This window comes from Eriocheir sinensis, chromosome 25, assembly GCF_024679095.1.
Source record: "Eriocheir sinensis breed Jianghai 21 chromosome 25, ASM2467909v1, whole genome shotgun sequence".
Lineage (NCBI taxonomy): Eukaryota > Metazoa > Arthropoda > Malacostraca > Decapoda > Varunidae > Eriocheir > Eriocheir sinensis.
The window spans coordinates 14,835,483-14,845,934 of NC_066533.1; the positions used below are offsets into that span (position 1 = coordinate 14,835,483).

General features: G+C 41.2%; 1 protein-coding gene across 8 annotated transcripts in view; it reads left to right on the forward strand.

Annotated features, from left to right (window-relative positions):
- The first annotated feature begins 574 nt into the window (after nt 1–574).
- The window catches only part of LOC127003454 (GTPase-activating Rap/Ran-GAP domain-like protein 3), a 300,826-nt gene continuing 290,948 nt past the window's right edge, over nt 575–10,452 (forward strand). For 3 of the 8 annotated variants that reach the window (XM_050870164.1, XM_050870165.1, XM_050870167.1), the window contains exon 1: nt 4,476–5,138. The gene's annotated coding sequence lies outside the window, so the exon portion shown is untranslated. Of the gene's footprint in view, nt 593–4,474; nt 5,139–10,452 lie in introns of those variants that run through there. The other 5 variants (XM_050870166.1, XM_050870169.1, XM_050870163.1 and 2 more) reach the window with 4 other exon arrangements.

Below are 10,452 nucleotides of genomic sequence, written 5' to 3' on the forward strand. Positions count from 1 at the left end.
CATTCACATCCTCATTCATCCCTGCGTACGTCCCTTCCCCTGTCTCTTTCCGTCCGCATCTGTCCGTCTGTCCGTTTGTTTGTGTGTCTGTACTTGTGTCTGTTTATCATTCTGTCCGTTCATTCACATCCTCATTCATCCCTGCGTACGTCCCTTCCCTTGTCTCTTTCCGTCCGCATCTGTCCGCCCGCCTGTCCGTCTGACAGTGTGTCTACTTGTGTCTTTCTCATTCTGTCCGTTCATTCACATCCTCATTCATCCCTGCGTACGTGTGTCCCTTCCTCCGTCCGTCTCTCTCCGTCCGCATCTGTCCGTGAGTCCGTCCGCCCGTCACTTACCCCATCCGCGCTACCTCCACCACCACCACCAGTGGCCTCCTACCCTAGCTTTCCTCACTCTCCCCCTCGCATCACCCTCCCACTCTCTCTCACTCGCCTTGTGCTGCGCTAACTCCCCTCTCTCACTCCTCGCTTCTCTCCCCTCGCTCGCCTCCCGCCGCCGCCCCCCTCAGCGCCGCCCCCCCCTTATGTAGCGACTGGCGAGCTGGTAGCGTCGGGGTTGAAGGCTCAGTGTGCGGGGACGAGCGGAAGAGGTGAGACGTTGCTCAGTTAGCGCTGCCCCTGGAACCGTCTCTATCCCAAGCTTTTGTACCTTTGACCTCTGACCCCTGACCCCTTTGAGGACTCCGCACGTATCCTGTATCCTTGTCCTCCTCCTTCTCCTCCTCCTGTTCCTCCTACTCATACCTGTTCTTCTACTTCGCCTTCTGGTTCGTGTTCTTCTTCTTCTTCTTCCCGTTCTTCGTTATCTTTCTCCTCTTTCAAGTGTTCTGTTCTGTTTCTCTCCTTCCTCTTCCTCTCTTCCGCCGCTTCTGTTTGTGTGTTCTCTCTTCTTTATCTTCCTCTTGTTTAATTCTTCCCTTCTTCGTCGTCGTCCTCATCTTCGTCGTTCTCCGCGAAGTGGCAATGTTAGTGCAACATCAACGTTTTTTTGTGTTTCCGTGTGTGTTCTCGTGTGTGTGTGTGTGTGTGTGTGTGTGTTTGTAAGTCGCGTGGCCAGTGTATACCCCTGTTTTTCCCCTGTGTGTGTGTGTGTGTGTGTGTGTGTGTGTGTGTGTGTGTGTGTGTGTGTGTGTGTGTGTTCTCTTCTCCCTCTCCCTTCGTTCATTTTTTTCCCTTTTCCACTGCGGACTTTCTCTCTCTCTCTCTCGCTCTCGCTCTCGCTCTCGCTCTCTCTCGAACAGACAAACAGACAGGTCGGTAGACAGACAGAGACAAACTCTCGTGGTAAGTTAGGTTGCAAATGGATGGTCAGTGAAGGGAGGAAGGAAGGAGGAAAGGAAGGAAAGAATGAGGGAGGAAAGGAAGGAGGAAAAGAGGAAAGGATAAAGGAGGAGAACGTGTATCCGACAGGACTTTCACTTATATTTTCCCTCCTTTCTCTCTCTCTCCTTTATTTCCTCTTGCATTGCCGTTTCCTCTCTTTCCTTTCCTTTCTCTCGTGTTCTGGGACGTGTTGTGAACCTGTCTGTCTGTCTGTTTGCCTGTCTGTCTGTCTGTCCGTGTTTTATCCGTGTATCTGTCTGCTTGTCAAAATCCATGTGTGTTTGGCTTTTTGTCCGCTTGTCTGTTTGTCTGTTTATCTGTTTTTCACTTCCCTTTAGCTTCTGTTGCCTTGCTAATGTCCTTTTATTCTTTTTTTCATCTTTCCTATTTTCGTTTTTATTCCTCCCCTTCATCGTAATTTTCTTCATTTCTCCTCTTCCGTCATTCCATTCCTCGTTACGTTATCTGTTTCTGCATTTCTCTCGTCTTTCTTCCTTCTCCTCCTTTTTATTTTTTTCCTTTATTCTCTTTTTGCTTACAAGTTATTTCTGATGCTGTTTTGTGATCCCTTCAAATCCTTTCTTGCTCCTTCCAGTCCTCTCTCTCATTCTCTCACTTTCTCTCTTTCTCTATTTCCTCATTCAGTCATGTCTCACTCAATTCTCTCTCGTTTTTCTTTCCTCGTTTCTCTCTTTCTCCCTCATTCTCTTTCTCTTCCCATCTCTTTATCCACTCTCTCCGCTATCCCTACTTTTTCTTTTCCCTCTCTTTCTCTCTCTCTATTTCTTCCTCCGTATCAATAATTCTAGACAAGTTTTTCCTTCCTATTTCTCTTCCTCGGATATTTCTTTTTCCTATCTTTTTTATCTTTCTTTTTTATCTTTTTACATATTTTCGTGTTTTTCATCTGTTTCCTATTTTCGTTGTTATATTATTTTCCTTCATCGCCATTATCTTCACCTTTCGTCCCTCATTCAATTCTTCGTTACCTTATCATCCCTTTCTTTCATTTATTTATTTCTTCCTTTTCTCTTAATACGTGTTTATTCCTCTGTTTCTTTCCCTGTGTCTCGCTTTTTTTGGAACCCCTTATTGCGTGTTTCCCGTATTCCGTGTCTTTTATTTTTTTACCTTTTCCTAATTATCGTCGTCCGTGTGAAATATCGACTCTTTTTCCCGTATTGATTTTATGTACAAGTTGGAGTGAGTTAAATTCTGCCACTCGTCATAATTAAATCCACATCCTTTTTTCCCTCCCTCTACTCTGCCCTTTTATTTTCATTCCCGCCCTTTTCCTCCCCCTTTTCTTTCTCTCTCTCTCTCTCTCTCTCCCTTTCTCATCTTCTTCACTTTGTACTTCTTTTTCGACTCCATCTCTCTCCCTTTTTTCTCCCCCTTTTCTTTCTCTGTCTCCCTCTCTCTCCCTTTTTCATCATCTTCAACTTGTACTTCATTTTCAGCTTCTTCGTTTCCTCCTTCGTTCTCTTTCTGCTCCCTTTTTTTTATTCCTCCTTTTCCTCTCCTTTTCCTTCTTCATCTCTCTCCCTTTTTCCTCCCCCTTTCTCTCTCTCCCTCGCCCTCCCTTTCTCCCTTCTTCACTTTGTACTTCATTTTTATACTTTATTTTTTTTCCTTCTCTCTCCCTCTGCCCTTTTTTAATTCCCCATTTTCCTTCTCCATCTCTCTTTTTCTTGTTTTGTTCCCCATTTTTCCTCCCCTCTTTTCTTTTTGTTTCCCTCTCTCTCCTTTTTTCATCTTCTTTACTTCTACTTCATTTTCCACTTTTTCATGTTTTTTCCTTCTTCTACATACTTTATTTTCCCTTCTCTTTTATTCATATTTTCCTCCTCGATGTTTTCCTTTTTTTCTCCCTTTTCCTTCTTCGCTGAGAGTTTCCTTTTCTGTTTTTATCTTTTCCTCCATGCTACGTTTTCCTCTTCGTCTTTTTTCTCCTCCTTTTCTTTCCCCGTTCTGTTCCCTTCTTCCTTCTCTTTCTGCCTTTTTTCCCCTCATCTTCCTATCTATTCTATTTCCTTTTCCTCCTCTTCCTCCTTTCTTCTTCCAGTTTATATATTTTTTTCATCTCTCTCTCTCCTATTCCTTTCTCCTCCTCTCTTCTATTATCATTTTTCTCTCATCTCTCCGTTTCTCCTTTACCTTCCCACCCTTCCTCCATTCCTTTTTTCTCTTTTTTCTCCTTTCCTCACTTCTTTTATCTTCCTCCCCTACTCTTATTTCATTTCCCTTCCCTCTTTCTTCTCCTCTCGCCCCCTAATTCATTTTCCCTCTCTTTCTCTCCTCTCTTCCGTTCTCCCTCTCTCTCCCTCTCCCCCCTCCTACGTTCTTTAATTTCCTTTCATCCCTTTATCCGTTTCCCTCCCTGTGTCCTTTCTTTCTCTCCTCCTCCTCTTCCTCCTTATTCACTTTTTTTCTCTTCCCTCTTTCTTCCTGTTTCCCATCGCTTCCTTCTTTCTCTTTCCATTCTCTTTCCCATCAATCCATTCTCTATTCTTGTTTCATCTTCTCTTTCAATCTCATCTCTCGTTTCTCCCTTCTTCTTCCCTTTTTTCTTCCTCTTCTTCGTCTCTTAGTTTCCGTCATTTTCATTTTCAAAGCGAGGATAGACTCACAAAATCTCACCTCCTCCACTTTCATCATCAACATCAAAGTCATCACCACCACCTCCACCACCACCCAAGTCATCACCATCACCATCACCGCCACGAACACCTCCAATTTTGAAACACAACTCCGCCCATTTCTCAGCACCATGAAGCACCTCAGTCTCCCCTCTCACCACCTTAACCTCCGCCACCTCCTCTACTCGGCATTCTTTCTCTCACAAGAACTATTAGAGTATTTTGAGTACATGTTTTATTTTTTCTCACTCATCTTTCTTGCCCTCTTAAAAAACGGTAGATTCGTGTTTTTTTTCTACCTCTTCTACTTGCTTCTGTCACTACTACTTTTATTACTATTTTTATTGGTACTACAGTTCAATTGCTACTTTTACTACTACTACTGCTATTACTACTACTGCTACCACCATTACTACTACTACTACTACTACTGCAAGTCCTACATCCCTAGTTCTCGTCCTCGTCCTCCTCTTCCTCATCCTTGTCCTACTCATATTCTTCCTCCTCCTCCTCCTCCTCCTCCTCTCTCCTACCCTTTCCTGCCGTTTTGTTAGATTTAAGGACAAACTTGACAAGGATTGGATAAAGAACTTAATAGAAGAAAAGCAATATTTACCAAGAACTTCGTCACTTATTTCACGAACTTAAAAAAAAAAATGATTGTAATAACTTTGAAAATCGCAGACACTTGAGGGAAAGAGAATTTGGGTGATTTTTTTCATGTTTTTTGCTGAAGATGTTAATTTTTTTTCACATTTTTTGACCCAAGAAAGAGAGAGAAGGAAGGAGAAAGAGATAGATAGAGAGAGAGAGGGAGAGATAGAGAGATCCGTGCCGGGGTTTAACTTACAAACAAACAAAAAACAAAGACAATAATAGTAATAATAATAAAAACTGCAACACCTGTGAAACTTACCTGTCGTAATTAACCAAAAAAAAAATGAAGTAGGTGGAAAGATCCTGACCACCACCACCACCACCACCACTACCACCACCACCACTTCTTCCTCCTCCACCACCACCACCGTTGCTGCCTCCACCACAACAGCCGCCGCCGTCTCCATCACCACCATCGCCACCACCACTGCCCCCGCCGCCGCCACCACCACCGCCGCCGCCGCCGCCCACACCAACAGCATCCCTCCATCTCACCCCCCGTCACCCTCCCTCTCAGGTAAATGTTTTGTCTCCATCTCTCCCTCCCTCTCCTTCCCTCTCCCCCGTTTCTCTCCCTCTCTTCATTTGTGTGTGTGCCCCCCTCTCTCATTTCACCTCCTCCTTCCTCCCCTGTACTCCCCCGTTCTCGTGTTTGTTTGTTTGTTGGTGTTTGTTTGTGTCTGTGTGTTCCGTTTTTATTGATGTGTGTTCTTGTGTTGGTTTGTGCTTTGATCTTTTCACCATTCCGCTGTTTTTTTTCTAGTTTTTTTTTCCCTTTTTTTAGTCTTCATGTTTGTGGGCCGTGTTCTTTTGTTTATTTGTAAGGTAAATAATTAGGTTTTGTAAATTTTGTAAAGATTACCGGCTGAAGAATTTCCTTGTAGTACGTCCAAAATTTAATTCCCTCCAACATATTTTTTTTCGTTAATTGGAACTTTTGAATTTGCTTTTCGTATTGCTTTTTTGCTTAAGTTTCAGCAGTAATTTTATCCTCAGTTCATTACTTAGAGAATTTCCAAATAATGAAAAAGAAAATCACCTGTCATCATATATTACTACTTTTTTTTTGGAGCTTAATTCTCACCTTCAATACTATGCACGTGTACCTGTAACCACACCTGTAATCATATCCTCACGCATACCTGTAATACTTATGTGACTACCTGTAACCTCACCTGCTCCCTTGTCCTCGTGTCTTACCTGTGTACCTGTGCGTCTGCATGGCCAACTGTGTGTACCACTTACCTGTATTTACCTGTCGCACGTGTATTCTAAACCCTATGTGTACTTTTACCTGTCTAACCCTTTATTGCAGTCAACAGGTGTATATAAAGTGTAAGGTATTATAAGGACAGATATGGGCAGTGATTAAATCTTGTTATGGATGATTAGTGAGATGGATTAAACTTTTTTTGCCATGACGAGAGCATAATATTTCACGAGATTGAATGTTATTGTGTTTTTAGAGCCATGTGATATAGTTTATTTAATGACGCTTAGCAAGAGGATAGCGTGTCCATAGAGTGATTTTGGTGATATGTGATTTTTTAAGCTAGACTGTTGCGTGTTCTTGAAACTGATTAGGGAAATGATATATGAAAAGAATAGGTGTGTTTTAGATAAGAATAAGTAGTCAGTATTTTTGTGTGGGAAGAAAGTTTTTTTTTCAGCATTAGTAGGAAAAAAAATAGGAGCTTTGTATTTTGTATTTTATTTTATACGAATTATTTAGGAGAAAAGTTATAGATATGAAATTTAATGAAAAAAATAACTGATGATTTTTGGTAAGAGGTCTTTTTAGTTTTTGAAGGACAGGCAAAAGATTCACGTTTGTCATATAATTAGGAGCTTTAAAGAAAAGAAAAAAGGACAATATAAATAAGGTAGAAGAGGAAGATAAACAGCAATTAGGAAACGAATAATATAGTTCAGATAAAATTATATAACAGAGGAGAGACGAATAGTTATTTTCCGGAAGTATCTACGTATAAAAAGGTGGAAAGAAATATAAAATAGGAAAAAAAAAACATGATCAAAGCACCGAAATATTAACAGATAGATAACTAGATAGATAAATCGGAAGAAATAGAAACGAATTGCAACTTTGACATAAAAAAATCATTGATCGTAAATATGATGATAAAAATACAAAAAAAAAAAAAAATAGCTAGAAGAAGGAAAGAATTAATGCCGGAGGATTAGCAAAAAAGGAAAAAAAAAAGATGGACGGATTGCGACAGAAAAAAAAAAATGGATGGATTGCGACAAAGTTCACGTAAAAAAATATAATGAAAATGAGATAATTAGAAAAACGAAAAAAAAAACGAAGCAAGTAACGGACGATGATTATCACCATTATATATCTTCATTATTCTTTCTATCACTTCTATTACTATCGTTATCATCATTTATCATCATTATTAATATGCACAAGGGACTTTTTTTTTTCTCGGAGGAGGTTTCTTCATGCAAAGGAACGCGTCATTATTTTTTTCGAGTTCCTCTGCTTTATATCGCTCATTAATTTATTTTTGCTTTGAGCCTAAAAAAAAAAAAAAACATTAAAAGCACAAAAAAAAAAAAAAAAGAAGCATTTGTCGGTCTGCAGTAACAAGCGATCCTTTCAATGAAGAGAGAGAGAGAGAGAGAGAGAGAGAGATAACGTTTCCATAGCAACAGAAGCACAAGTCTGATCCATAGATGGGAACATGTATTGAACGCGTCTGTATCCCCTTTGTAAGTGATGTGCTCTCTCTCTCTCTCTCTCTCTCTCTCTCTCTCTCTCTCTCTCTCTCTCTCTCTCTCTATCTCTCTCTCTCTCGTTCTAATTTTTCATCCGCCGTCCTTTTTTTCGCTCTTGTATTGTTTCTTCCTCTTTTTTTTCTTGTTTTATTCTTCTACTCTTTGTTTTGTTCCTTCCCTCCTTTCTCTCTTTTCTTTCTTTCTCCTGTTTCTTTTTTTATCTTTCTTTGACTTTTTCTTCTCATTTCCCTTCCTTTCTTGATTTCTTTTATTCCGTTTTCATTTTTTGTTTCTTTCTTTAGTGAAATTGCGAATCCAACATCGTTTTAATGACGGTCGCTTTTTGTATTTTTTTGTATCGCGTTATAAAAGCACAAGCGTCGTAATCAAGGTGTGTGTGTGTGTGTGTGTGTGTGTGTGTGTGTGTGTGTGTATAAAAAGGATAGATCATCGTTAAAAAAAACATACGTAAACTGTTCAGAAAAAAGTTGTAACTAATCACTTATAAAAAAAGAGAGACAATGAAAACAGGACACGAACGAACTTCCAATAATAATAATAATAATAATAATAATAATAATAATAATAATAATGATAAGTAAAAAAACCGTAAAAATAGTAAAAGTAACAGCTACAAAAAAATAAAACAAAGAAAATGAAAATGAAAAAAAAATAAAGTTCACAAAATGCCAAAAAAAGCCGCAAAAAACACAAAAACAAAAGAGAAACAAACAAAACGTGACATCAGACCATTACCACCACCAACAACACCAACATCACCACTATCACCACCACCACCACCAACACCACCACTTTCAGGCGAGGGACGAGGGGAGACAGGAACATGTCGGGATAAGCGAAGAGGAGGAGGAGGAGGAGGAGGAGGAGGAGGAGTAGGGGGGAAAGGAGATCATCAACTGTGGCCAACTCGCTTACACACACAGTACACACGCACGCCTCCGGACACACGAGCGGCAGAGTTAACACCAGTTTAAGCCGTGCCAGAACGTGTTCGAACTCGTGATCGCTGTCCACGGCTTAGAAAGGGAGGCAGAGGGGAGGACAGGAGATAGTAGAGATTAAAGGAGAGGAGAGATGGTTAAGGATAGTCGAGATTATAGAAGAGGAGAGGAGAGGTAGTTAAGATTATAGAAGCTAGAGGAAACGAAAGGATATGATATGAGAGATGTTCGTCATTTGTGGAAGAGAAGAAGGATGAAAAGGGGAATGGAGGATAGGTAGATGAATGCAGGTTTAGAAATAGAGGAGAAAGAAAAAGTTATAATATAGAAGCATATTAGAAAAAAAGTAAAGGAAGGAAGGAAGGAAGCAGGAGAGAGGGACGTCCTGAGAGGAATAGGGAAAAAGAAGGGAATGCAAAGGTTAGAGAGAAGGAAAGAAAAGGAAGAAGCAAGAGATAAAAAAATAATTGAGACGTGATATAGAAAAGAAAGATAATCAGAAAGAGGAAAACAGAAGAGAAGAGAATGAAAAGGGAGATTTTAAGAAGGAAGGAAGGAATATGAGGGAGAGAAAGGAGAGTTTAGGAAGGAGGATAACGGAGAGAAAGATAAAGAAAAGTAAAAAAAAGAAGAAAGGATAAGGAGCTACTTCTCTTACGAATTCAAAGACGCGTATTACACCTGTCACCTGTACTAACTAATTAACCCACATTTACTTGTATTTACCTGGCTACTAATTACAGACAAACACACAGACAAATACACAGACAAACAGAAAAAAGAAGAATCATAATAAACACTGAAATAAAAGAAGAAGCGAAATGGAGAGAAAAAAGTAAAAAAAAGAAAAGAAATGTTATCCTTTAGAGGCAAAAGTGAGGCACATTTTTGCGACTCGAGAAGAAAGCAAGCAAGGAGGAGGAGGAGGAGGAGGAGGAGGTAAGGGAGGTAAAAAAAGGTCCTTCAACACCACTCAGGAGATAAGGAGAGAGAGAGAGAGAGAGAGAGAGAGAGAGAGAGAGAGAGAGAACGTGCTAAGGGAGGTCTTGAAGGGATGAGGGGAAGATGACCTCCTCCTCCTCCTCCTCCTCCTCCTCTTCCTCCTCCTCCTCCTCCTCCTCCTCCTCCTCCTCCTCCTCCTTCATCGTCTTGCCTAGCCTTCCTTGCCTCCCATTCAGCTACCTTCTCTCATTCTCTCTTCCTCTCTTCCATGCCTCCTCCTCCTCCTCCTCCTCCTCCTCCTCCTCCTTCTCCTTCTGCTCTTCTCACTCCTGTTCCCTTTATTCCTCCTCCTCCTCCTCCTCCTCCTCCTCCTCCTCCTCCTCCTCTATCGTCTCCACATCCCAATTATGGCTATCCTTGTCTTTACCACAAACGAGGAAGAGGAGGAGGAAGAGGTGGAAGAGGAGGAGGAGGAGGAGGAGGAGGAGGAGGAGGCTTACCGAAAACTAGCTACATGGAGGAGAATGTTTTGAAGAAAGGAGGAAGCGTACACACACACACACACACACACACACACACACACACACACACACACACACACACACACACACACACACACGCGAGATAAAAAGAAAACGAGATACGCAGCAGAGAGAAAAAAAGAAAAGAAAATGGAAATCTAGTACCGTGAGAGAGAGAGAGAGAGAGAGAGAGAGAGAGAGAGAGAGAGAGAGAGAGAGAGAGAGACTAAGCAAACGTGACGAAGGAAGAGAAGAAATCGTTTAGTCATCCTCAAGCTTTTAAAGGAGCGTAAAGGGAGAATAAGCTTAGTCACCCCTCGTCACTCTCTATCAGCGCGACTTTCCCGTTTTCTCTAAGTGTATTCCTGCGCGGAGAAAACGGAGCTCTCTCTATCGGCGCCAAGCGGTGACTAAAGTAAAATATAGTAGAATAAAAAGTAATTTGGTCGGAATATTAGATGTGAAAACTGTCTTCCCTCTTGAATTTTTTTGAAGCCTCTCTGGGCAAAGTAATTTAGTGAGATTGTACGCGTGAGGAAAATAGAGTTGTTGAGGAGAAGCAGGAGGAGTAGGAGAGGAGGAGGAGGAAGAGGGGGAGGGGGTTAAACAAATCCAGCGTTTTTACTGTAACGTTCTTGCGGTGGCGAAATAGCGTTATAGGATT